This window comes from Aquarana catesbeiana, linkage group LG03 (genome assembly GCF_042186555.1).
Source record: "Aquarana catesbeiana isolate 2022-GZ linkage group LG03, ASM4218655v1, whole genome shotgun sequence".
In the NCBI taxonomy this organism is placed as follows: Eukaryota; Metazoa; Chordata; class Amphibia; order Anura; family Ranidae; genus Aquarana; species Aquarana catesbeiana.
The window spans coordinates 130,990,943-131,018,433 of NC_133326.1; the positions used below are offsets into that span (position 1 = coordinate 130,990,943).

Below are 27,491 nucleotides of genomic sequence, written 5' to 3' on the forward strand. Positions count from 1 at the left end.
GCTTGTGAAAAAACAGCAAATCAACAAAGTATAACAAAACATTCTCAACCAAGCCCCCCCCCCCGCCAGCCCCGACCCAAACCTCGGGGAGGCTCAGGATCCCAACTCCGAACCATAGCGAACACGCCTGTAACGGGGTACCGTGAGCGGAACAGCAACCACAAAGCAGCAGTCAGGTGATGAAAAACATCCAGTCCTCTGCTGGAGATCGGATCATAATAATAAGTGGGTGCAGTCTCCCGGCAGCAGCCGGGGGGTACGAACTTAAACCTCAACGTTGCAGGAACAGTTATGTTTTCTTGGCCATGACCGACATTATCGGGGAGGATGAGAGGGGGGAGGTGGATGTGCAAAGAAACAAACGGCTCCCAATCCTCCTATTAAAACATCTCAGGGAATCAATAGACAGGAAACCAGTGGACCCAAGGATTCCCGTCTATCGTAAGGCACATTGGTGCAAATCACACAGGGAACCGGCTTGGTCAGGAATGATGATCAGGCCAATAAGTAAAGGAGGCACGTCTCTAGATCACTGGTCGGTCATGGCACACATAGCTGGAGATAAACAGATTTTCTTTTGTGGTATAACTTATCTGCGAGGTAGCGTGTCGATCCACGTGGAGGCATCCTCAGGAGAAATGAAGAACCGCACCGATTCACCGTCTGCGACTCTCAATCTTGCCGGGAACAGCATACTGTACTTGATATGCTTGGCTCGAAGTCTGGCTCTCACTGCGTCGAAGGATTTCCGTTGTTTCTGCGTTTCCAGCAAATAATTTGGAAAAATCAGGAGTTTGGCATTTTCAAAGCGGAGTTCTCCCTGTGCCCTCGCCTCCTTCATCACCAGGTCACGGTCACGAAAGTGAAGTAATTTAAAGATGAAGGTGCGAGGTGGTGCACCTTGTGAGCCCTTGGTGAAGGGTATGCGATGCGCTCTCTCCACTGTGAAAAATGGCGAAAACCATGCTGAGGGGAGCAATTGTTGCAAGAGACGTTCAGCAAACGTGGTGGGATCCGTTCCCTCTGCTCCCTCCGGAAGCCCCAAAATTCGCAAGTTGTTCCTTCGGTTGCGGTTCTCGGCATCTTCCGCCCTTGCCTCCAACACTTTAACTTTAGTTTTTAGCACGTGCAGATCAGCCCCATGGTCACGTACCGTGTCTTCATTTTGTGAGACCCTCTGCTCCACCTCGTGCATGCGGCCTCTCAGGGTATCAAAGTCCTTCCTAATAAACTCCACGAGTCTGTATATGATCCACTTTTTCGGTCAGGGAGGTTATGGCCTGCATTACCGCTTTGAAATCCGCCGCCGGGTCTGGGGACCGCTCCGGCTCAATCGATCCGCCGGCCTGGTTCTCCATGTGGGCAGTGAGTTTAGGCGAGACCGCGGCTTCGGCCTTGTCCGTGGTTCTCAGCAGCGCGGCCTTTTTCCGAGCTTTTTGCTGGGAATTTCTCCTGTACATACCCCAGAAGTGTCTCAGGGATGAAGGGGGCACAGGATGGTCGTTTCAGCAGCGTTGATACCCCTCGGAAGAGGATTTTTTCCGATCCGCGCTGGCCTGGTTCTCCGCTCGGGCAGGAAATTCAGGCGAGGCCGCGGCTTCGGCCTAGTCCGCGGTTCTCGGCTGCGCGGCCTATTTCAAGCTTTTCGGCTGGGGATTTCACTTGGATTCACTCCAATGGTATCCCAGAGTGGAGAGGGGGCACAGGAGGATCTTATAATAGATGTCTGCACCCCGAAACAGCAGGATTTAACTCCGATCTGTGGGAGCTCAGGCCTCACACACCTGCTCCCTCTGCCATCCTGGACACGCCCCCTTACATGAGCTATTTACACACATTTAAATCCGGCTCCCTTCCAAAATCTATGAGCGAGGCCTTCATTGTACTTATACTCAAACCAGGCAAGGATCCAGAACTCCCCGAATCATAGCGCCCAATCTTCCTTCTATAATTAGACATTAAGATATTGGCCAAGGTCCTGGCATTGAGGCTAAACAAGGTGATCCTGAATCTTATCCATCTCGACCAAACTGGGTTTATGCCTGCGAAAAAACGGCATTTAACCTGCGTAGGCTTTACATGAATCTACAGCTGAACATTACTGGATAGGCTCCAGAGTGGTGGTGTCCCTAGATGCCGCAAAGGCGTTTGATTCCGTGGAATGGGACTACATCTGAAAATGCCTGGCCAGGTTTGGTTTCGGGCCCAATTTTATCAAATGGATTCAGCTTCTCTATCAGGCTCCAAGTGCCAGGATCAATGGTCAATGGTAAAATCTCAGATGCTTTCCCTCTGTCCAGGGGCACGCGTCAGGGTTGTCCCCTCTCCCCCTTATTATATGCTCTAGCGGTGGAACCCCTAGTAACGTTGCTCCGTACAAATCCTGGGGTCAGGGGTCTATGCTCTGGACAACTGACTGAAACAGTTAGTTTATACGCTGACGACATATTATACTTGGAAGATGCGGGACATTCTCTACTGACAGCTTTTGATATAAAACAATTTGGGCGATACTCAGGCTTACAGATCAATTGGGGCAAATCCCAGATCCTCCCCTTAGACACAGGGGCCTCAACAGAGACACAAGCTTCCCCTTTAATTCAAATTAGCGTAATGAAATACCTTGGCATTATAATCACCTGGTCCCCAGAAGAATACGTTAAACTGAACTTAGAACCCCTAATTACGACCCTAAAATCGAAAACACAGACATGGACCAGACTGCCTTTGGGCGTCATGGGCCGTATAAACTTGGATTAAAATGATTCTACACCCTAAATTTTTATACGTCCTATGGCATGCTCCAGTATATATACCCCTGCGGATCTTTAAATCCTTAGAAACCATTCTCAATTTCTTCGTGTGGGCACGGCACAAGTTGTCCTGACAAGTGCTGAAGAACCCCACTGATTTAGGGGGTGCGGAACTGCCGGACTTTAATTTGTACTACCTGGCAGCCCAACTGTCTCACTTTTTCTACCTAGACAAGAAAGATAGGGATCGGTAATTGGCCTTAGTATGCTCTCCCTTCACCCGAACACACAAGCACGCCTTCCAGCTTCTCTTCAGAAGAACCCTGGGTAGTCGAAAGGGTTTTCTATATAACCACTGTAAGGTGTGGGATGTGGTGAGAAGTAAACCTAAGACCCCCCTTACACACAGACAGACAGCTCTATGGGACAACCCTTGCTTACCCAAGCTGCTACAGCTACCTGATCGCAACCTGTGGATCACTAGAGGAGTGGTTTACCTAGCAGACATGTATTGTGGAGATATCCTGAAGTTGTTTCAGCAACTTAAGGAAGATTTTGGCCTCTCCAACTCCATGCACTTTCGCTACCTCCAGCTCCGCCACGCCCTACAAACCCAATTCCAAGACGCCCCCGCAAACCTGGAACAACTAGATATTCTGTAATATCCGGGTCGGAGTCTCAAAAACTAACCTCTACATTTTACACCTGTCTACTACATCCAACTGCTACGGCTATTGCATACCAACTAAAAGACCGATGGATTGGGGACGTGGGGGAAATGGAGGACGACGAGTGGGAGGAGGTGCTGGATGCCTGTAAAAAAGTATCCCCCAAGATCTCGGACCGTCTAACACATTTATACATTTTACGCGATTAGCCAAGTATAGAGACAACTACAGTCCGCTCTGCCCCAGATGTGAAGGTTCCACTGGCACTTTCTTTCACAATATGTGGTCCTGTCCAGCAATACAGGTTTATTGGTCCCAAAAAGTGAAATTTATACATGGCAGGATGGTTTCCCCCTTACACTATGCCCCAAACAATGTCTACTGGGAGTGTTCCCAGACCCAGACTTCGATAAATTCCACCACATATTTCTACAGGAAACACTGTTTATAGCCAGACTGCTCATAGCATGGAAATGGCTTAGAGCGCTATCACCTACCGTTCAGGAGTGGATAGCTGCAATTAACAATGTGCTACCCTACAAAAAAGAGCTCTATGCTCACAGAGGATGCCCTGCCAAATATGGAAAGGTTTGGGATACCTGGCTGGAAAAAGCCTCCACATGTAATGAGTTGGACGAGAACTCCTGATCAGGGGGAGGGCAGAATATGCAAATTCTCCTTACAATACACTAATTGAGTCGAGAGGTGTTATGCCACCGTTAACATTTATTTGTGTCTGCATTGTTATCCAAAAAAAAATAGTTTTTTGTGGTTTCTGTTTTTTTACACCCTTCTCTCCTTTAAAAACTGTACGATGATTGCACTATAATTACCAATATCTTGTAACCATGCATTCTTTTCAAATAAAGAACATTAAAAAAAATAGTGGACTCCACTCTACACTTACACTCCTTCCTGATCCTTGTGACCTACTCCATGGCTGGAAAGCAGTTCTCAACACTTCATGCAGAGGTATGATGTGGGGCGGTGTTAGGTTTCAAGCTGCGCTTGTCTAACCTCCTTGTCAATATGGCTTCACAATGTGAAATAATATGGATTTGGGCAATGTTCAGTCGGCTAGCTTTAAGAAAATAGCTCATATGTATCATGCATGTGCAGGCATATTGTCTCCACCTTCAAACCACAATGTGTTTGATGACAGTAGGCTGCGCAGAGCCCTATAAGAATAATACAGAACACAAAAGCACCACTCAAAAGTAAAAAAAAAAAATTGACACAGAATGCTACATACAAGCACCCTCAAAAAATAGGATTTTTTTTATAACAGCTTACCTGTAAAATCCTTTTCTTTTGGTGGACATCACGGGACACAGAGCCTCAGTAATTATTGATGGGTTATATAGGTATCACTAGGTGATTGGACACTGGTTATACCCTAAACAGGAAGTTCAACCCCCTATATAACCCCTCCCCTTGCAGGGATACCTCAGTTTTGTAGCCAAGCAATATAAGTGTATTAGAAGAGGGGCGGGACCTCTGTGCCCCGTGATGTCCTTCGAAAGAAAAGGATTTTACAGGTAAGCTGTTATAAAAAATCCTATTTTCTTTCTCGAACATCACGGGACACAGAGCCTCAGTAATTACTGATGGGATGTCCCAGAGCAATGCTACCTGAGGGGAGGGGAACCACAACCAAGTAGGGTGCAATCAGACCTGAGGACCCTGTACCGCTGCCTGCAGCACACTACGCCCAAAGGCGATATCCTCATGCCCACTCATATCCACCTGATAAAATCTGGTGAATGTATGAACTAAAGACCAGGTTGCGGTCTTGCAGATTTGGGCCATAGAGGCCCAGTGATGCACTGTCCAAGAAGCATCCATAGCTCCTGTGGAATGTGCTCTGATCTGAAACGGAGTAATCTTCTGTTTCAGACCGTAAGCTTAAATAATCAATTGTCAAATCCATTTAGGAATGGTAGATCTTGACGCTGCCTGTCCTCTATTGGGACCCTTTGGCAGCACGAACAAAACATCCGTTTTGCGAATTTGAGCAGTTGCTTCCAGATAGGCCTCGACTGCTCTTACTACATCCAAAGAATGTAGTGACCCTTCTTCCGAAGAACAGGGATCTGGAAAAAAGGAAGGCAGAACAATGTCTTGGTTTAGATGAAAATCTGAAACCACCTTCGGTAAAAAACTAGGATGAGGGCGCAATACCACTCTATCCCTGTGCATAATGCAACAAGGCTCTTTACAAGAAAGAGCTGCTAATTCTGATACTCTTCTAGCAGAAGAGATGGCTACCAGAAAAATTAACTTCCTTGTCAGCAAGACCAAAGGAATCTGACGTATTGGTTCAAAGGGCTGTTTCTATAAAACAGACAGAACCAAGTTCAAGTCCCAGGGGTTTAGGGGCGCCTTAACCGGAGGATTAAGACGCGTCACCCCCTGCATAAAGTTTCGGACCAAAGAATGCGAAGCAAGTGGCCGTTGAAATAATACTGATAAGGCCGAGACCTGGCCCTTGATGATACTCAAGGCCAGTTTCATCTCTAATCCCAATTGTAGAAAATCAAGAATTCTACCAATCACATATCTTCTGAGATGCCAACCCCTGAACTCACACCAGAATACATAAGCTTTCCAGACTCTATGATAAATTACTCTGGAAGCTGGCTTCCTTGCATTGATCAAGGTAGATATCACAGGACCTGAAACCCCACGGCTCTAAAGAACCTGGGTTTCAATAGCCAAACCGTCAATTTTAACGTTTGTAAGGCAGGATGGAACGCTAGACCCTGAGGTAACATGTCTGGACGTGACGGTAGGGTCCACGGGGAACCCACCGTCCTCCTTACTATTTCTGCATACCAATTCCTCCTGGGCCAAGCGGGGCTACCAGAAGTACCGACCTTCCTGCCTGATCCTGCGAAGGAATCGTGGCAGTAGCAGAATATGCGGGAATGCATAAACCAGTGAGAACCGATGCCACGGAATCACCACCGCATCCTTCCCGTATGCAAGAGGATTTTTTGTCCCTGCCACAAATTTGATATAAGCCACTGCTGTGGCATTGTCGGTCTGGATCCTGACCGGGCAACCCTGTAGCCTGAAAGTCCAGGCCTTTAGGTCTAGATATGCCGCACGGATCTCCAGAATGTTGATAAGTAAAGACCTCTCGGTCTTGGACCATACCCCTTGGACCGCAGACTGTTCCAGAACTGCTCCCCAACCCGAAAAACTGGCATCCGTTGTTACCACCGTCCAGGTGACCAGTAGGAAGGATTTCCCTTTCTGCAAGCTTTCGGGTATTAACCACCAATTGAGTCACTGACGCACTGCCTGAGACAAGTGCATCGGAATATCTAATGCCTGAACCTTCTTGTTCCAGGCTGACAGGATACTGTGTTGCAACAGTCCTGACTGAAACTGAGCATAGGGAACTGCTTCGAACGAAGCTACCCTCTTTCCCAGCAGCCTTATACAAAGGCGGACAGTTCTTGGTCCTGACTACCAGAATCAGCTCCCTTAAGGCAGTGATCTTTGCCTGAGGTAAAAATACCTTCTTCCTGGCTTGTATCTATGATCAGACCCAAATACTCCAGTTTTCTTACTGGTTTTAGGAAAGATCTCTCTAGGTTGAGGATCCAACCTAAGTGTTCCAGATACTTGACTGTGGTCCTCAAGTTCCCGTTCAACGAGGCTACCGACCGGTCCATCAAGAGCAGGTCGTCTAGGTATGCTATGACAGTTATACCCTGAGCCCTTAATCTGGCCAGAGGAGGAGCCAAGATCTTTGTGAACACTCGAGGTGCATAGGCTGGAAATGACGCCCTCCTATCTCGAAGTGCAGAAACTTCTGATTAGCAGGAAAAATGGGCATCTCTGATGTCTATCGATGCCAGCAAATTCTCCTCCCTGCAGGATGGAGACTACTGTCCGAATTGATTCCATGTGGAAGGACCGAATCATTAGGAATCGATTCAGATCCCTTAGATCCAGAATGGGTCTGACATCCCCATCTGGCTTTTGGACCGCAAAAAGGTTGGGATAAAACCCAATCCTTGATCCTTCGCGGGAACCACCATAATGACCTCTTGCGACAAAAGTCGCTCTAACGCTAGAAGGAGCGACTGCTTCTTCTCTGGATCTCTGGGGACACTTGATCTGAGGAAACAAGGAGAGGGAAACTCTTGGAACTCCAGTTTGTAACCTAAGGTTACCGTGGAGATTACCCATCTATCCTGAAATCCTCCTGCCAGAGCCTTTGAGAGCTGTAGCAGCCTTCCCCCCACTCGAGCGAGCGGGGGCGCCCCTTCATAAAGAGGCCTTAGAGTCCTGTCTAGCAGGCGTCTTCCCCCAGGGCTTCTTTGTCTCTGGGGTTTGACTCTTGTTTCTTGACCCAGACGGAGAAGGCCATCACGACTGCCTAGAGGCTGATGCCCCTGGCACTGGGGAAAAGAGTCAGTTTGAAAGAGGGACGCTTACTCCTCTTCTTAACAGGTAAGAGAGTGCTCTCCCACTAGAGAACCTTTGAATATAATTATCCAAGTCTTCTCCAAACAACCTTGCACCATGCAATGGAAATCCAGCCAGAAGTTTTTTACATGGTGCTTCAGCTGACCAATTTTTCAACCATAAGATTCTACGCATACGCACCAACCCAAGTGAAAAACGAGGCGTTTTCCTGATGGAATCTCTAATGGCGTAAACAGCAAAAACGTAAGGCCCCTGGAAGGTTAGCCAACCCCTGGGCCTGCTGTTCAAGTAAAACTTTGATGACCTGCTTAACATGGTCTCCAAGTATTGACAGACTCCGATGGCTGCCACTGCAGGTTGAACTACTGAACCTGCTAAGGAGAAAATATCCTTCAATAGGGATTCCATCCCTTTAATCACAGGATCCCTGAGCATCTGAGCATTGTCTACAGGACAAGTCAGACTACAGAGGAAATGGCGGCATCAACGGCCGGTATCCCCCACATCTTTATAAACATTTCTTCCATAGGATAAAGTGTTGAAAACTTTCTCAGGCGGAAAAAACATTTATCTGGGTGATCCCACTAAGAATAAATAAGCTTTTTCAAGTAAATTATGAACAGGAAAAGCATGTATTGTTTGAGGAGGCTTCAGTGACCCCAAAAAAATAGAGGGTTCTTTAACTGATTCAGATACGGGTACTTTAAATGTGGAGTGGACCAATCCAGCAAGGATCTGTACTAAGACTTTCTCATCCTGAGAAGCGAAGAGGGCCCTTCTTCACTTGATTCCTCAGAGAAGGAATCATCCGTCCCATCCCGATCCTCTGAAAGGGGATTTTTCTCCCCTATTCCAGAGCTCCTCTCCTGAGGGTCCCGGGTAACAGAGGAAGACCTAGTGCGTTTTCTTCCACTGAGTGAAGATGCAACTATGGCCATTAATCTTTCCTCTAGACCATAAATGGTTGAGGAAAAAACCTCCTGTGTAATGTATACAGGGGCTGAAGTGCCAGAAGCAGGTGTAGCCCCTGACCCCAACGGCTCTCCCTGGCTAGCCGTCCCTGGCCCCTAAGGGGGGGGGAGGTGCTGCAGAAAGGGAGTCCTCGGAACCTGCAGGAGATCCCCTAGAGTGTCTGGTTCTTGGGGTATTTGAACCTCTTCTACCCCTAGTGCAAAGCAACAAGGTGGAGGTATCACAAAATGAACACCGACTGCTGAGCGATGTAGTCTGGCAAAAGCCTTGCTACCAAATGCCCAGTCTGGTGTTCCCTAAGTAAATGCTGCCTAGGAGAATGCCTGTGTCCCACCTTACATGCGACCGTCAGCTCTGTGTCCCTCCAAAGGCTTAGTGCACCTGTAAAGTGTGCCTTCACTAGCCTGCAGCCTGCAATGTGGGCGTCTGAGCACGCTGGACGCTGTGCTGACGCCCCGCCCCCTCTCGTTTTCGAAAAACGCGCGCTTCCAGCGCAAGCCGACCCTCCAGGATCAGCATAGAGGAAAGGCTGGGGGAGGGGGAGGAAGGAGAGAGGCCGGTAGTGATGGGGCCTGCACGTGGCGGCGGTGAAAGTGCGGTGTATAACCGCCTCACAGACCACCTGCGGCCTCCCCTTAGTCTGGGGGGGGAATATCCCTAAGGAGAGCCCCCCATCCCATCCTACCTGAGCCGGCCGGAGGAGCTTGTGCAGCGTGGAAACACTGAGACACTGAGAAGGTATGTGCTCTTGGCAGCCCCCGGTGGCGACAATAGGCATAGCATGCATTTACCTTAAAGGAGAAAACCTACTAGAATTAAAAAATTCTGTGGAATCTCCTCTTACCTTATCCAGCCGCAGGGTTCTGTTATACAAACCCAATCTTCACCTCTCACGGTGGGCTCTGTTTGAAAAAACCTTCAGAGACTGGGCCCCCTACAAATAGGGGGATCCACAGTTCTGGGCCTGTAAAGCACCCGGCCAGAAATAAGGATAGAAAACCATTTTCTGATATGCGGGGTCCAGCTCTCTAAAAAGAGGAAGCGTTACAGGTAAAACCTCGTTTCTTCGGACACGAGGCCCGGGTACCATCCAATTCGGCCTAGGAAAGACACTTTGAAATGGATCCGGTTCGCCTGGCTTGCCCCAGTATAGGATATTCCCTTTGGAGCTCAGCACAGGACATCTTTACACGTCCATCACCTAAGACACTGGCGTAAAAACTGAGGTATCCCTGCAAGGGGAGGGATTATATAGGGGGTTCAACTTCCTGTTTAGGGTGTGACCAGTGTCCAATCACCTAGTGATACCTATATAACCCATCAGTAATTACTGAGGCTCTGTGTCCTGTGATGTTCGAGAAAGAAAAACAAACAAAAAAAAAAATTAAACGATTAAATAAACAGTTGAGAAGTAGTGTCACTGGACCAATGGGATGCAGAGATGTCAAACCAAGGCTGCCATATTGTAGAACATTTTTCTGGGCAAGCCCTATCCATGTAGATTATCTTGTATTTAGGCAGAGCAGTGTTCACCAGACTTCAGACCAGCTTTATCATACGTGAGGAAAAACTTTTTAAAAACACAGGATAGCTTTTCAGGTGTAGAAGAAAAGTCTGTGTTTGTGGAACAAAATTCCCAAGAAACACACTTCAGGGGTTTTAGGAGCCTGCAAATCTAGACTGGTTTTAAGTAAGGTAAGGACATCACTGCAGAAGATAGATGTGAGCAAGTCCAGATTAACAGAAGCTCTTCTCCTCTGGGACAACTGGCCTGTGCTCCAGAGCCCATGCAAGAACATTTGTCAGGAGTGTAGTGGAGATTATGAATAAACTTGAACTGAGCGAGCCTATCGGCTGTGCTGATGACATCTTGGAAATCGTTATCCGTAGCTTCTTCCCATCTTTCCTATGCTATGTCAGAGATACATAGAAAGCACTTCTGATAGGAAGAGTCAAATGGATTGGAGCCCTTGCTTTGTAAACAACCATAGAAGGTGGTGACCAGTTTTGTGTGTTCAGAGTTGTACATCAAATGCTCTAACAGGGATACTGATAGTTCAGAGTCAAAGTACCAAATTGGCCCTTAATTGCATGACGTAGCAGCAAATATTCAAAAAAGAAATGGTTATCAATAAGGCATCTATCTTTAGGTGTTTCAAAAGAAATCAATTAAGCCTAAGTTCTTGCTTCCACAAGTTACTCTGCAAATTATCTTTCTCCATGTTTGTCTTCCATTTCTTCCATCTTCAATAACCCCCTGCTCTTCCTCTCCCCCCCTCTATTTCCTCTTTGTAAGTCGCAATGTCCTGCCCTACAATCCCGATTGACCTCTAATCTCTGTCTGAACTGGTTGGCAATCCAAAATATTGCTCCCAGCTACAGTCTGCTGCCACTCACGATTTAACCAACTATCAAAGCCCTTCTCCACTCACAACAAGGCTTCTGGAAGCAGCTTATTTGAGATTATAAATGTGAGGGATATGGGAGGAAACAGGCAAGGGGATAGAGAAATCGCGATTAGTGATAAGGTAGTGGATATGGTCTACTGGAAAGAGCACAGCTTTTGTAGGCATAGGTAAAAATGTGAAGAGTGTGGCAAGATCAGATAACCAAAACAGAAGTGGAGACCGTATAAGGCCCACCTAGCCCCGGGGGCACTAATCTCTGCAGCATCCTTTTTTTTTTTTTTAAAAGATATTTTTATTGATTTTAGGTTCAACACAAACCAAAAGACACAAAACAGTCACAAATAAAATAAAAACAAAAACAAAAACACACATGAGTATCTGATCCATTAAGTATACAAAAGTGGTGTCCAATTAGTAGTTAGATCACACAAGTCATTGTAAGCATGTCATTTCATTTCAAGAGAGTTGAGATATTGGTAATAATAACAGTCAGATATAGGTACTTTTACACGACATAACCATATTAATGGACCTGGTATTGAAGGTCCCTATGGCACGGCCCATCAATGATCAATTGTATTCAATTTTTAGAAAGAGTTAGCGGACTAGCCAACCATTTTCCCCAAATTTTATAAAAGGTTTTATTTCGTTTGCGAATTTCAAAAGTTAGTTTGTATAATGGAATGGAGTCATTGATAAGTTTTAACCAGAGGGACTTCAAAGAGGCCTGTGCACCTTTCCAGGACAGTAGAATAGATTTTTTAACATAAAAATAAAGAATACGGAGCAATCTCTTGGCATGTGATGGTATATGTAAATCTCCAAATACTCCCAACAAGCAGTTCTTAGGGTGGATTATGTTAGGAAGGCCCAACACAGTCGAAATAAAGGCACCCACTTCCTCCCAGGAGTCACTAACTATCGGGCACGACCAGAAGCAATGTAAGAAGTCTGCCTCCTGGCCACAGCCTCGGAAACAGACAGCTGATGGCAAGAGACCCATTTTATACAGTCTGGCCGGAGTGAGGTGGGTCTGATGAAAAATTTTAACTTGTATGATACGGTCACGGGAGGAAATGACAGAGGTTTTATATGTGTCACTAAATTCTGTCCAGTCGTCGTTTACCATATCAATATCCAATGAATCCCACTTCTCCTGTGCTCTGTGAAACCTAGGGTTAAAGTCAGTCATGAAGGCTGCATAGTAAGTGGAAACTAATTTAGAGGGTTCTGGTTGCCTAAGTAGTCTTTCCAGTGGAGGCAGATCAGTGATATCATCTAAGGTACCAAATTGGGCATGTATGGCGTGTCTAAGCTGATAATAATAAAATAAGTGTGATCTTGGCAAATCAAAGTCCGTACTCAACTGAGAGAAAGTTTTAAAGCCCTGTGTAGTATATAAGTGACATAGATATTTAACTCCCTTTGAATACCAACGATTGGCATCTGGAAAAAGAGTATAATTCTTGCAGATTGGGATTAAACCACAAGGGGTTGTTAGGGGATTTCAGCCAAGAATGTTTCGATATTTTTGTGGTAATGTATTTAAACAGTGAGAGGGAGACTGAAAGCAGAGAAGTTCCAGGGCGGTCTTGGACCTGGCCTCTATATATTATGTTATGTAAAGTTTCATGGGAAGATGCGATAGCCCCCTCTGTGGTTGTACAGGCATTAGCTGGATCTGGGTTCATCCAGTCATGTATGTGCACCAGTTGAGATGCCATATAGTACAGGAAAAAGTTAGGGAATGCTAGACCTGCCAGATGGGCTGGTAGTCTCAAGGTCTCACAGGAAAGAAGTACATATCACATCTATGCGTTTGAAAGTAGCTTTTGATATTTTACATGGGGAGTTAGAGAGGATATAAAGCAGTCTGGGTAAATAAATCATTTTAAGAATATTGGCCCTCCCCATGAGGTCCAACGGCAAATCCATCCATTGTTTAGTTTGTTCCTGGAGGCGGGTCAGCAAAGGGTCAAGATTATTAGTAGCATATAAAGATAAGGGAGCCTGAACCAACACTCCAAGATATCTAAAAGAAGACACCACCTGAAGCTTGGAGTCCGGGTGCACCTGAGGAGAGTCATTCACATCCAAGGGAAAAAGGCTGGACTTGTCCCAGTTAACCCGGAATCCAGAGCAGTCCCCAATGGTGTTGACCTCCTCCAGTAGAGCCCGCAGAGACTCATTAGCATCTGCCAGGTACACCAGTGTATCGTCTGCGTAAAGAGAAATGCGTTCCTCTATATTTGCAATTGGGAGGCCTTTAATTGTAGGGGAGGAGCGAATGCGAACTGCAAGCGGCTCCATGGCCAGGGCAAACAACAGGGGCGACAATGGGCACCCCTGTCGAGTGCCCCTAGTGATTGGGAAGGGATCAGTAATAGATGAATTAACCCTTATCCTAGCTGTTGGGGAGGTGTACAGAAGTTTTATCCATGCTATCACAAGGGGACCAAAACCATACTTCTGTAGCACCCGAAAAAGGTACGGCCATTCCACACTGTCAAATGCTTTACAGGTGTCTAAGGACACAATGACACGTGTAGAAGGGCAGTCATGTGGATATTGCAAGTTGTGGAACAGTCTGCGTATGTTCATTCTAGTAGACCTGCCAGGGATAAATCCACCCTGGTCGCTATTAACCAAGGATGTAACCACAGTATTTAAACGGTTTGCTAATATTTTGGCCAGAATCTTAACGTCCACATTTATAAGAGAAATTGGACGATAAGATTCACAGTGAAGTGGGTCTTTTCGGGGTTTTAACAGAAGAACTATCAAATCCTCCCTCATCGATGGGGGAAGGATCCCAGTCTCTAGGGCTTTGTTATAGGTTCGGAGAAGGAGGGGGGATAAAAGGTCCTTGAACTTAGCATACCATTCAGTCGGGAAACCATCAGGTCCAGAGGTTTTATGTGCAGGCATTTGGGAGACCGCTGCTGCAATCTCCTCGGCCGTGATAGGCTCCTCCAACATGTCCCGTCCCTCATCTGACAAGGAGGGAAGAGATATGTCAGCCAGATAGTCAGACAACTGGGAATCATCATAGTCAACCCTGGAAGTGTACAGTTTTCTGTAAAAGCTTAGAAAGGAGTCCAGGATATCTCCTGGGTTGTCACTAATAGTACCTTGAGTAGTAAGGATTCGTGGTATAGAAAGGGTATGGTCAGGTTTGGTCAGATATGCCAAGAGACGTCCTGCTTTATTACCATATTCAAACGACTTTTGTGAAACATACAACATGCGTTTTTGTGTGAGATCTAGCAGACGGATTTCATATTCCCTACGGCTCTGTAACCATGTCTCCCTAGTGTCAGAGGCAGGGTTAGAGGCATAAGCAGATTCCGCACGTACCATAGCATTTTCTAATTCCTCAGTGCGCATTTTGTTGTTTTTACCTAAAATCCCTGTAATAGACATAAAGGTACCTCTCAATGTAGACTTAAATGCGTCCCATTCCGTGGAGGGGTCTACTTTATCTAAATTATGCTTCCAGTAGTTAGAAATACTCATCCTACACTCACTCTGTACCATCTCGTCTTCCAGCCAGTATGAGTTCCGGTGCCACAAAGCAGGTCTCGAACCTGGAAAGAGGAGGAGAGACACCGACAAAGGGGCATGATCTGAGACTCCCCTGGGCAGGTATGAGACGGCGGAGACAACGGGAAGGGTCTCCGTCGACGCAAATGCCATATCCAGCCTGGACATAGTATGGAAGGAATCCGAATGGCAGGAAAATTGGCGGTCATCCGGATGTTTCTATCTCCATACCTCGTCAGACCATGGACCTGGGCCCAGTCTACAAAGGAGGGGAAAGATCTGCCTCCCCCACCCAGGCGGTCCACCGTTGGGTCCAGGACTGCATTAAAATCCCCTACATAAAGCAAAGGGCCAGAAGGCCTATTCAGTAATTGAAGGGATAATTTAGAGAGAGTACTTCTACTGAGAATGGAGGGGGAATATAGATGTTCACAAACGTGAAGATTATAGTAGAAATTTGTAATATAAGAACAATAAACCTCCCCTCTGGGTCTGTTTTAACGCTGATCAACTCAGCTGGAAGGGATTTAGCCAGGAGTATAGATACACCTCTTGAGTAATTAGTGTGAGTGGCATGGTATAGCATGGATAGCCATGGGCGTTTTAGGGCCCTTGTCTTAGAACCTGTCAGGTGAGTCTCCTGGAGGCAAATAATGTGAGGGTGACATTTTTTTTAACACAGAAATAACCAAGGATCTTTTCTGAGGTGCATTCAGGCCTCTAGTGTTCCAGGAGACTATCCTAAGGGGTTGTGCCATAATAAAACATGTAATAATAAAGATGCATAAGTAAACCTCTGAGGTTGTGCCATAATAAAACATGTAATAATAAAGATGCATAAGTAAACCTCTGAATTAGTATCAATAGCACACACAAGCACATAACAAAAAGGTGCGTGGGTCTGCTTATAAGGTAGCATGGACCAGAAAAAATTTCCTTTAAAAAAACAAAAAAACAAAAAAAAAACAAAAATCTTTCCCCCCCGGTAGACATGTCCTGTTGAAGGGTAGATGAGCTGTTTGTTCACGTGGAAAAAGTTGTCCGGATGATTGTTCTGGTATGCAGGTCACCATGAGTTGTAAACCGTACCAATGCAGGGTGGAATGTAAAGATGAAGGTCAGGAAAAAAAAAAAAAAGGGGGGGGGGGGGAAAGATTTATAATGAAGAGACATGCAGAATGTTGACACTGTAGCTTGCATAGCAGGGTGTATATCTTTCCTTGCAGGTTAAGGGTGACTTCAGTCTCCTCTGCTTCTGTGTGCTGCACCATAGTGATCATTCAGCCACTTCATGGCCTCCTTGGGATTGGTGTAGAAATGAGCCTTACCATCGTGGATAATGCGCAATGTAGCAGGGAAGAGCGTGGCGTAGGAGAGGCCTTCCGTGCGCAATCTAGACTTCACTGCTGAGAAGGAGATCCGCTGGCATTGAACTTCAGTAGAAAAGTCCGGATAAACAGAAATATTATTGCCATTAAATGTGAGCGGGCCTTTTTCTCGTGCCAGACGTAGGATGGCCACTTTATCTTGAAAATTGAGGATACGTGCAATGATGGAGCGCGGTGGGGCACCCACTGGAGGGGGACGAGGAGGAGTGCGATGTGCACGCTCTATAACATGTGAGAATGAGGGTGCATCTTTACCAAAAATGTCCCGCAGCCATGAATAAAGAAACTTTTCAGGATAGGAACCTTCGGCGCGTTCTGGAAATCCCACAAATCTAAGATTATTCCTGCGAGAGCGATTTTCCAAATTGTCGATTTTAGCGCATAATGCCGCCATCTCACTTGCAGTATCACGTATAGTAACAGACATGGGGTGTACAGTATCTTCTAATGTACTGATCCGTTCCTCAGCATCCCCTGTGCGGTCTCTGAGATTCTGGACATCTTGTTTCAATAATGAAAATACCATACGGATAGAAGCTATTTGAGTGGAGAGGGAGGCCTTGCAATCCTGGATAGCCAGCATAATAGTAGATACTGTAGGCTCAGCAGGAGGAGAATCCTCAGAAAACTCAGCAGAATGCTGTGATTCTTGTGTCTGCAGGGGTTCTGTATGTGTGCGGAATATAGCAGGAATTGATGCACTCACCCCTGTTACAGAGTCCTGGATGGCTGAGGAGGAGGGCTGCAGCGTGTCTGAGTGCCCTGCATGTGTCTCGGCGCCATTTTGCCTCCGGAACCGCGCCAGTTGTTCCGCTGTGTGTGAGGGACGCGGCAGCCCGTATTTCACCATGTCAGCCAGTCTGGTGGGTGCCCACAGCCGTGGGGAACAGAATGATACCTTCCACGAGGATTTAGGACCAAGGATAGCTGCAGGATGGTCGTTGAGAGCCGAAGCTGTGTGTCTATGCGACTGCTCTCTTCACCATCCGGCCACGCCCCCCTGCAGCATCCTTTTTGCAGCAAGCACTACTGTCACGAAATATAGATTCCCTCTGTGCCTTCATGTCCTACCCTATTCCACTGTTATAGGTACCCTCCTCTTTTGTCCCACTTTGTATTAATTATCCCTGCCACTTTTTCTAATAAGTATGTACTGATTAATATTACATTACCTTTATCTGCCAATCACTGTGGTCCCTGGTCCCACTGACCCAGATTCTCAAGGCCTTCTTTTCGGTCCTGCTATTCCATCACTAATCCTTGCTACCTCCACTCCCATTCATCCCTGCCAGCACAGATTTCTGCTGCCTCTTCTTCCATCCATCTCTGTCATTACTGTTCCCAGATGCCTCTTCTTCCATCCAGCTCTGTTACCACTGATCCTCTTTGCCTCATCTATTATCCTACTCCAATGTCCAATTCCTGCTACCTCTCTATAACCCCACACATTGTAGTCTCTCCAAGTTGCCACTGCTGCTGTCAAACTATGCCCCAGGCTTATTCACTTATGGAAGGCACTGCATATTGGTTTCTCCTGTTTACATACAAATCCTTCAGAGATTAACTACTAGGAGATCAACTACAAAATCATGACAATGGAAGAACTGAGCTGGACCAGAAGCAGCGGCTTACCAACACACCACAGTAGTTGTTTCAGCAACCAGGCAACATTTTTTAAATGTCAACAAAAATAGGATTTTTTAAAAAAAAAAAAAACCCCAAAAAAATAACCCTTTCTCTGTGTTCATTGAAGGACATGGTAATAATATACAGTATAGGATAGTAAGAATAAAAGCTTCACCTGTATTTATTTTTAAGTGACTGGTCCTAGTGGCTTTTTAGTTCTGTTAAACTGAATGGATTTGTAATTTTTATTTACAGTCAAAGAAATAAAGTGCTTCTACGAACACAGGCTCCACAGCAGAAGTCCCAGAAGCCCCAAGGAATTGCGCCAGGAGTGACGTCGACAGGGAGCATGCCCAGTGTCGACAGTAGGGCTCACCAAAGCTGTGGGCAGCAGTATTGCCGCAATGTGGCCCATGCATATAATCACCTAGTCTTCTCCTCATCTAAGAAACCCACCTGGCTGTCATGTCCGGGGAGTTATCCGTGTAATACAAAGACTTGCAGGTACTGCCACCTAAATATGTCAGATAAGACTTTCTTCTCTATGGTTACAGGGGAAGAATTTTTCATGAAGTAATAAATTGTGGCACTAGTTATGTAGTCTGTCTGATTTCTTGCACTATGTGCAGCCTGTGATATGTGGGTTGTACTACACGCTCTCTAAGGACCCAAATAGGAGAACACTATTGTAAACACAAATAATCTAAATGTCAAGCAATGAGGCGGCTTTTGAGGAGAGAGGCTTGGTGAATTTTTGGATTAAAGACCAGATCTCCCCAGGGGTTAAACATTAGATGGGATCTGGATTTGCGTGTACAATAGGTTGCCTCTTTTCCCGTATTCCTCCCATCTGTGTGCAATTACAGTGGCTTGCGAAAGTATTCGTCCCCCTTGAACTTTTCAACCTTTTGCCACATTTCAGGCTTCAAACAAAGATATAACATTTTTATTTTTTGTGAAGAATCACCAACAAGTGGGACACAATTGTGAAGTGGAACTAAATCTTTTGGATTTTTTGAAACTTTTTTAACCAATAAAAAAATTAAAAGTGGGGCGTGCAAAATTATTCGGCCCCCTTGCGTTAATACTTTGTAGAGCCACCTTTTGCTGCGATTACAGCTGCATGTCGCTTGGGGTATGTCTCTATCAGTTTTGCACATCGAGAGACTGAAATTCTTGCCCATTCTTCCTTGCAAAACAGCTCGAGCTCAGTGAGGTTGGATGGAGAGCGTTTGTGAACAGCAGTTTTCAGCTCTTTCCACAGATTCTCGATTGGATTCAGGTCTGGACTTTGACTTGGCCATTCTAACACCTGGATACGTTTATTTGTGAACCATTCCTTTGTAGATTTTGCTGTATGTTTGGGATCATTGTCTTGTTGGAAGATAAATCTCCGTCCCAGTTTCAGGTCTTTTGCAGACTCCAACAGGTTTTCATCCAGAATAGTCCTGTATTTGGCTGCATCCATCTTCCCCTCAATTTTAACCATCGTCCCTGTCCCTGCTGAAGAAAAGCACGCCCAAACCATGATGCTGCCACCACCATGTTTGACAGTGGGGATGGTGTGTTGAGTGTGATGAGCTGTGTTGCTTTTACGCCAAACATATCGTTTTGCATTGTGGCCAAAAAGTTCGATTTTGGTTTCATCGGACCAGAGCACCTTCTTCCACATGTTTGGTGTGTCTCCCAGGTGGCTTGTGGCAAACTTTAGACGAGACTTTTTATGGATATCTTTGAGAAATGGCTTTCTTCTTGCCACTCTTCCATAAAGGCCAGATTTGTGCAGTGTACGACTGATTGTTGTCCTATGGACAGACTCTCCCACCTCAGCTGTAGTTCTCTGCAGTTCATCCAGAGTGATCATGGGCCTCTTGGCTGCATCTCTGATCAGTCTTCTCCTTGTCTGAGCTGAAAGTTTAGAGGGACAGCCAGGTCTTGGTAGATTTGCAGTGGTCTGATACTCCTTCCATTTCAAAATGATCGCTTGCACAGTGCTCCTTGGGATGTTTAACCACTTGACGACCGCCTCACGCCGATTTACGTCGGCAAGGTGGCACGGACAGGCAAAATCACGTACATATACGTGATTTGCCTTCCGCGGGTGGGGGGTCCGATCGGACCCCCCCCCGGTGCCCGAGGCGGTCGTCTTTTGTCCCACGGCGATCGGAGATGAGGGGGAGGCCATCCGTTCGTGGCCCCCCCCCTCGCGATCGCCGCCGGCCAATCACATCATTCCTTTGCTGCTGTATGCTAAACAGCAGCAAAGGAAATGATGTCATCTCTCCTCGGCTCGGTAATTTCCGTTCCGGCCCGAGGAGAGAAGACAGGTATGTGAGTGCCCAACACTACACACACACAGTAGAACACGCCAGGCACACAAAACACCCCGATCCCCCCCCCGATCGCCCCCTGATCCCCCCCCCATCACCCCCTGTCACAAACTGACACCAGCATTTTTTTTTTTTTTTCTGATTACTGCATTGGTGTCAGTTTGTGACAGTTACAGTGTTGGGACAGTTAGTATTACCCCCCTGTAGGTCTAGGATACCCCCCTAACCCCCCCTAATAAAGTTTTAACCCCTTGATCACCCCCTGTCACCAGTGTCGCTAAGCGATCATTTTTCTGATCGCTGTATTAGTGTCGCTGGTGACGCTAGTTAGGGACCTAAATATTTAGGTTCGCCGTCAGCGTTTTATAGCGTCAGGGACCCCCATATACTACCTAATAAATGTTTTAACCCCTTGATTGCCCCCTAGTTAACCCTTTCACCACTGATCACCATATAACTGTTACGGGTGACGCTGGTTAGTTTGTTTATTTTTTATAGTGTCAGGGCACCCGCCGTTTATTACCGAATAAAGGTTTAGCCCCCTGATCGCCCGGCGGTGATATGCGTCGCCCCAGGCAGCGTCAGATTAGCGCCAGTACCGCTAACACCCACGCACGCAGCATACGCCTCCCTTAGTGGTATAGTATCTGATCGGATCAATATCTGATCCGATCAGATCTATACTAGCGTCCCCAGCAGTTTAGGGTTCCCAAAAACACAGTGTTAGTGGGATCAGCCCAGATACCTGCTAGCACCTGCGTTTTGCCCCTCCGCCCGGCCCAGCCCAAGTGCAGTATCGATCGATCACTGTCACTTACAAAACACTAAACGCATAACTGCAGCGTTCGCAGAGTCAGGCCTGATCCCTGCGATCGCTAACAGTTTTTTTGGTAGCATTTTGGTGAACTGGCAAGCACCAGCCCCAGGCAGCGTCAGGTTAGCGCCAGTAGCGCTAACACCCACGCACGCACCGTACAGCTCCCTTAGTGGTATAGTATCTGATCGGATCAATATCTGATCCGATCAGATCTATACTAGCGTCCCCAGCAGTTTAGGGTTCCCAAAAACGCAGTGTTAGCGGGATCAGCCCAGATACCTGCTAGCACCTGCGTTTTGCCCCTCCGCCCGGCCCAGCCCAGCCCACCCAAGTGCAGTATCGATCGATCACTGACACTTACAAAACACTAAATGCATAACTGCAGCGTTCGCAGAGTCAGGCCTGATCCCTGTGATCGCTAACAGTTTTTTTGGTAGTATTTTGGTGAACTGGCAAGCACCAGCCCCAAGCAGCGTCAGATTAGCGCCAGTACCGCTAACACTCACGCACGCACCGTACACCTCCCTTAGTGGTATAGTATCTGAACGGATCAATATCTGATCCGATCAGATCTATACTGGCGTCCCCAGCAGTTTAGGGTTCCCAAAAACGCAGTGTTAGCGGGATCAGCCCAGATACCTGCTAGCACCTGCATTTTGCCCCTCCGCCCGGCCGAGCCCACCCAAGTGCAGTATCGATTGATCACTGTCACTTACAAAACACTTAACGCATAACTGCAGCATTCGCAGAGTCAGGCCTGATCCCTGCGATCGCTAACAGTTTTTTTGGTAGCTTTTTATTGAACTGGCAAGCGCCAGCGGCCTAGTACACCCCGGTCGTAGTCAAACCAGCACTGCAGTAACACTTGGTGACGTGGCGAGTCCCATAAGTGCAGTTCAAGCTGGTGAGGTGGCAAGCACAAGTAGTGTCCCGCTGCCACCAAGAAGACAAACACAGGCCCGTCGTGCCCATAGTGCCCTTCCTGCTGCATTCGCCAATCCTAATTGGGAACCCACCGCTTCTGCAGCGCCCGTACTTCCCCCATTCACATCCCCAACCAAATGCAGTCGGCTGCATGAGAGGCATTTTCTTTATGTCCTCCCGAGTACCTCTACCCAACGAACCCCCAAAAAAGATGTCGTGTCTGCAGCAAGCGCGAATATAGGCGTGACACCCTCTATTATTGTCCCTCCTGTCCTGACAATCCTGGTCTTTGCATTGGTGAAAGTTTTGAACGCTACCATTCATTAGTTGAGTATTAGCGTAGGGTACAGCATTGCACAGACTAGGCACTCTTTCACAGGGTCTCCCAAGATGCCATCGCATTTTGAGAGACCCGAACCTGGAACCGGTTACAGTTATAAAAGTTAGTTACAAAAAAAGTGTAAAAAAAAAAAAAAAAATAGTTGTCGTTTTATTGTTCTCTCTCTCTCTATTCTCTCTCTCTTGTTCTGCTCTTTTTTACTGTATTCTATTCTGCAATGTTTTATTGTTATTATGTTTTATCATGTTTGCTTTTCAGGTATGCAATTTTTTATACTTTACCGGTTACTGTGCTTTATTGTTAACCATTTTTTTGTCTTCAGGTACGCCATTCACGACTTTGAATGGTTATACCAGAATGATGCCTGCAGGTTTAGGTATCATCTTGGTATCATTCTTTTCAGCCAGCGGTCGGCTTTCATGTAAAAGCAATCCTAGTGGCTAATTAGCCTCTAGACTGCTTTTACAAGCCGTGGGAGGGAATGCCCCCCCCCACCGTCTTCCGTGTTTTTCTCTGGCTCTCCTGCCTCAACAGGGAACATGAGAATGCAGCCGGTGATTCAGCCAGCTGACCATAGAGCTGATCAGAGACCAGAGTGGCTCCAAACATCTCTATGGCCTAAGAAACCGGAAGCTACGAGCATTTTATGACTTAGATTTCGCCGGATGTAAATAGCGCCATTGGGAAATTGGGGAAGCATTTTATCACACCGATCTTGGTGTCATCAGATGCTTTGAGGGCAGAGGAGAGATCTAGGGTCTAATCTAATCTACCCCAATTTTTTCAAAAAAGAGTACCTGTCACTACCTATTGCTATCATAGGGGATATTTACATTCCCCGAGATAACAATAAAAATGATTAAAAAAAAAAAAAAAAAAAAAAAAAAAAATGAAAGGAACAGTTTAAAAATAAGATAAAAAAGCAAAATAATAATAAAAAAAAAAAAAAAAAAAAAAAAAAAAAAAAGCACCCCTGTCGCCCCCTGCTCTCGCGCTAAGGCGAACGCAAGCGGCGGTCTGTCGTCAAACGTAAACAGCAATTGCACCATGCATGTGAGGTATCGCCGCGAAGGTCAGATCGAGGGCAGTAATTTTTGCAGTAGACCTCCTCTGTAAATCTAAAGTGGTAACCTGTAAAGGCTTTTAAAAATGTATTTATTTTGTTGCCACTGCACGTTTGTGCGCAATTTTATAGCATGTCATGTTTGGTATCCATGTACTCGGCCTAAGATCATCTTTTTTATTTCGTCAAACATTTGGGCAATATAGTGTGTTTTAGTGCATTAAAATTTAAAAAAGTGTGTTTTTTCCCCAAAAAATGCGTTTGAAAAATCACTGCGCAAATACTGTGTGAAAAAAAAAAAAAATGAAACACCCACCATTTTAATCTGTAGGGCATTTGCTTTAAAAAAATATATAATGTTTGGGGGTTCAAAGTAATTTTTTTGCAAAAAAAAATAACTTTTTCATGTAAACAATGAGTGTCAGAAAGGGCTTTGTCTTCAAGTGGTTAGAAGAGTTGGTGATGTGTGACATAAGCTTCTAAATGTTGTGCATAAAATGCCAGGACAGTTCAAAACCCCCCCAAATGACCCCATTTTGGAAAGTAGACACCCCAAGCTATTTGCTGAGAGGCATGTCGAGTCCATGGAATATTTTATATTGCGACACAAGTTGCGGGAAAGAGACAAATTTTTTTTTTTTTTTTTTTGCACAAAGTTGTCACTAAATGATATATTGCTCAAACATGCCATGGGAATATGTGAAATGACACCCCAAAATACATTCTGCTGCTTCTCCTGAGTACGGGGATACCACATGTGTGAGACTTTTTGGGAGCCTAGCCGCGTACGGGACCCCAAAAACCAAGCACCGCCTTCAGGCTTTCTAAGGGTGTGAATTTTTGATTTCACTCTTCACTGCCTATCACAGTTTCGGAGGCCATGGAAAGCCCAGGTGGCACAAAACCCCCCCAAATGACCCCATTTTGGAAAGTAGACACCCCAAGCTGTTTGCTGAGAGGTATAGTGAGTATTTTGCAGACCTCACTTTTTGTCACAAAGTTTTGAAAATTGAAAAAAAGAAAAAAAAAAAAGTTTTTTCTTGTCTTTCTTCATTTTCAAAAACAAATGAGAGCTGCAAAATACTCACCATGCCTCTCAGCAAATAGCTTGGGGTGTCTACTTTCCAAAATGGGGTCATTTGGGGGGGTTTTGTGCCACCTGGGCATTCCATGGCCTCCGAAACTGAAAAAGAAATCCTGAAGGCGGTGCTTGGTTTTCGGGGCCCCGTACGCGGCTAGGCTCCCAAAAAGTCCCACACATGTGGTATCCCCATACTCAGGAGAAGCAGCTAAATGTATTTTGGGGTGCAATTCCACATATGCCCATGGCCTGTGTGAGCAATATATCATTTAGTGACAACTTTGTGCAAAAAAAAAAAAAAAAAAGTGTCACTTTCCCGCAACTTGTGTCAAAATATAAAATATTCCATGGACTCAATATGCCTCTCAGCAAATAGCTTGGGGTGTCTACTTTCCAAAATGGGGTCATTTGGGGGGGTTCTGTGCCACCTGGGCATTCCATGGCCTCCGAAACTGTGATAGGCAGTGAAGAGTGAAATCAAAAATTTACACCCTTAGAAATCCTGAAGGCGGTGCTTGGTTTTCGGGGCCCCGTACGCGGCTAAGCTCCCAAAAAGTCCCACACATGTGGTATCCCCATACTCAGGAGAAGCAGCTGAATGTATTTTGGGGTGCAATTCCACATAGGCCCATGGCCTGTGTGAGCAATATATCATTTGGTGACAACTTTTTGTAAATTTTTTTTTTTTTTTGTCATTATTCAATCACTTGGGACAAAAAAAATAAATATTCAATGGGTTCAACATGCCTCTCAGCAATTTCCTTGGGCTGTCTACTTTCCAAAATGGGGTCGTTTGGGGGGGTTTTGTACTGCCCTGCCATTTTAGCACCTCAAGAAATGACATAGGCAGTCATAAACTAAAAGCTGTGTAAATTACAGAAAATGTACCCTAGTTTGTAGACGCTATAACTTTTGCGCAAACCAATAAATATATGCTTATTGACTTTTTTTTACCAAAGACATGTGGCCGAATACATTTTGGCCTAAATGTATGACTAAAATTTAGTTTATTGGATTTTTTTATAACAAAAAGTAGAAAATATCATTTTTTTTCAAAATTCTCGGTCTTTTTCTGTTTATAGCGCAAAAAATAAAAACTGCAGAGGTGATCAAATACCATCAAAAGAAAGCTCTATTTGTGGGAAGAAAAGGACGCAAATTTCGTTTGGGTACAGCATTGCATGACCGCGCAATTAGCAGTTAAAGCGACGCAGTGCCAAATTGGAAAAAGACCTCTGGTCCTTAGGCAGCATAATGGTCCGGGGCTCAAGTGGTTAAAGCTTGGGAAATCTTTTTGTATCCAAATCTGGCTTTAAACTTCTCCACAACAGTATTACGGACCTGCCTGGTGTGTTCCTTGGTCTTCATGATGCTCTCTGGGCTTTCAACAGAACCCTGAGACTATAACAGAGCAGGTGCATTTATACAGAGACTTGATTACACACAGGTGGATTCTATTTATCACCATCAGTCATTTAGGACAACATTGGATCATTCAGAGATCCTCGCTGAACTTCTGGAGTGAGTTTGCTGCACTGAAAGTAAAGGGGCCGAATAATTTTGCACGCAACACTTTTCAGTTTTTTAATTGCTAAAAAAGTTTAAAATATCCAATAGATTTCGTTCCACTTCACAATTGTGTCCCACTTGTTGGTGATTCTTCACAAAAAATAAAAATGTTATATCTTTATGTTTGAAGCCTGAAATGTGGCAAAAGGTTGAAAAGTTCAAGGGGGCCGAATACTTTCGCAAGCCACTGTATGTTTTTGCCCATTATCTCTTCACCTCTCATTTCAATATACAGTCATCTAAAGCATACTATTTTTATTTACATGTTTTTTGTATATTGTTTTCTAAGATGTCTGTTTGTGAAGCATAGTGGCTCTTTTGCCATTGTACCAGTTATTTTGTTTTTTTGCAATCACTCCCATCAATTGATTTAATCATTAGATGAAGCCGTTGTCATTTTGGCAACTATATATTTCAAAGTTTTATGTTCTAATGTAGTTATGATTAAAGCTGTATAGGATGAAATGTTTCAACTGACTGTACCTGTATTATACACTGTTGTGCGGATCATCTTCACGGAACATAAGGACTAGGGGCATACAGAGGCAATAGGAAACAACTACTCACTGGGTGTTCCAGAGGCCACAAGGGATTGGGTAATTGATGCCCACATTAACACAGACTAGCCGCCAGCTGAGCAGGTGTGCTTTCAGCCTGGGGGCAGGCAGTGACAACCAAGCTGAAGATCCAACATATGTGTCCCCTTGAGAATAAAGCAGTATTAAACCCATAACCAAAAAGCATTTTTGGACAGCAGCATTGGCAGTCTGTGGGGACGAGAGTGTTAGATGCACTAACAGATTTAAATACACTAACAATATGAAGACAAACTCCAGCTAATACTTTATAAGCAGTTACAGCAGACTTTTTTTTCTTTTGGGATAAAACATTTTCATAAATAAAAGCTGATCATTGTGAGCACCCCTTCTAGTGTTAAATGGCTTATCTAATTTCTGTAACTGATACATTCTGCTGGAGAGCTTGTTCTTTTGAAAAACAAAAAGGACTTACTGGCTGGGTCGCCAGATGAAAAAACAACCCCAATTCCTAAAAAGTTGGGATGCTGTGTAAAATCTATATAAAAACAGAATGCAATGATTTGCAAAACTCATAAACCCATATTTTATTGACAATAAAAACATATAAAGTATAAATGTTTTAACTGAGAAAACGTACCATTTTAAATAAAAAATGTAGTTAATTTTGAAATTGACGGCATCAACACATCTCAAAAAAGTTGGGACGGGGCCATGTTTACCACGGTGTAGCATCCCCTCTTCTTTTAACAACAAACACTGTGTTAAAGTCTAGGAACTGAAGAGTCCAGTTGCTGGAGTTTAGGGAGAGAAAGGTTGTCCCATTCTTGCCTAATATGGGATTCTAACTGCTAAACAGTCCTGGGTCTTCTTTGTTGCATTTTTCATTTAAAAACGTGCCAAGTATTTTCAATTGGTGAAAAGTCTGGACTGCAGGCAGGCCAGCAAAGCACCCAGACTCTTCCACTCCTACAAGGCCATGCTGTTGTCATAGATGTAGTATGCAGTTTAGCATCATTCTGCTGAAATA

The 27,491-nt window shown here is 45.3% G+C and overlaps 1 protein-coding gene across 2 annotated transcripts in view; it reads right to left on the reverse strand.

The window, feature by feature from the left end:
* Positions 1-27,491, reverse strand: part of GOLGB1 (golgin B1) — a 123,737-nt gene that overhangs the window by 69,868 nt on the left and 26,378 nt on the right. The window lies entirely within an intron of this gene.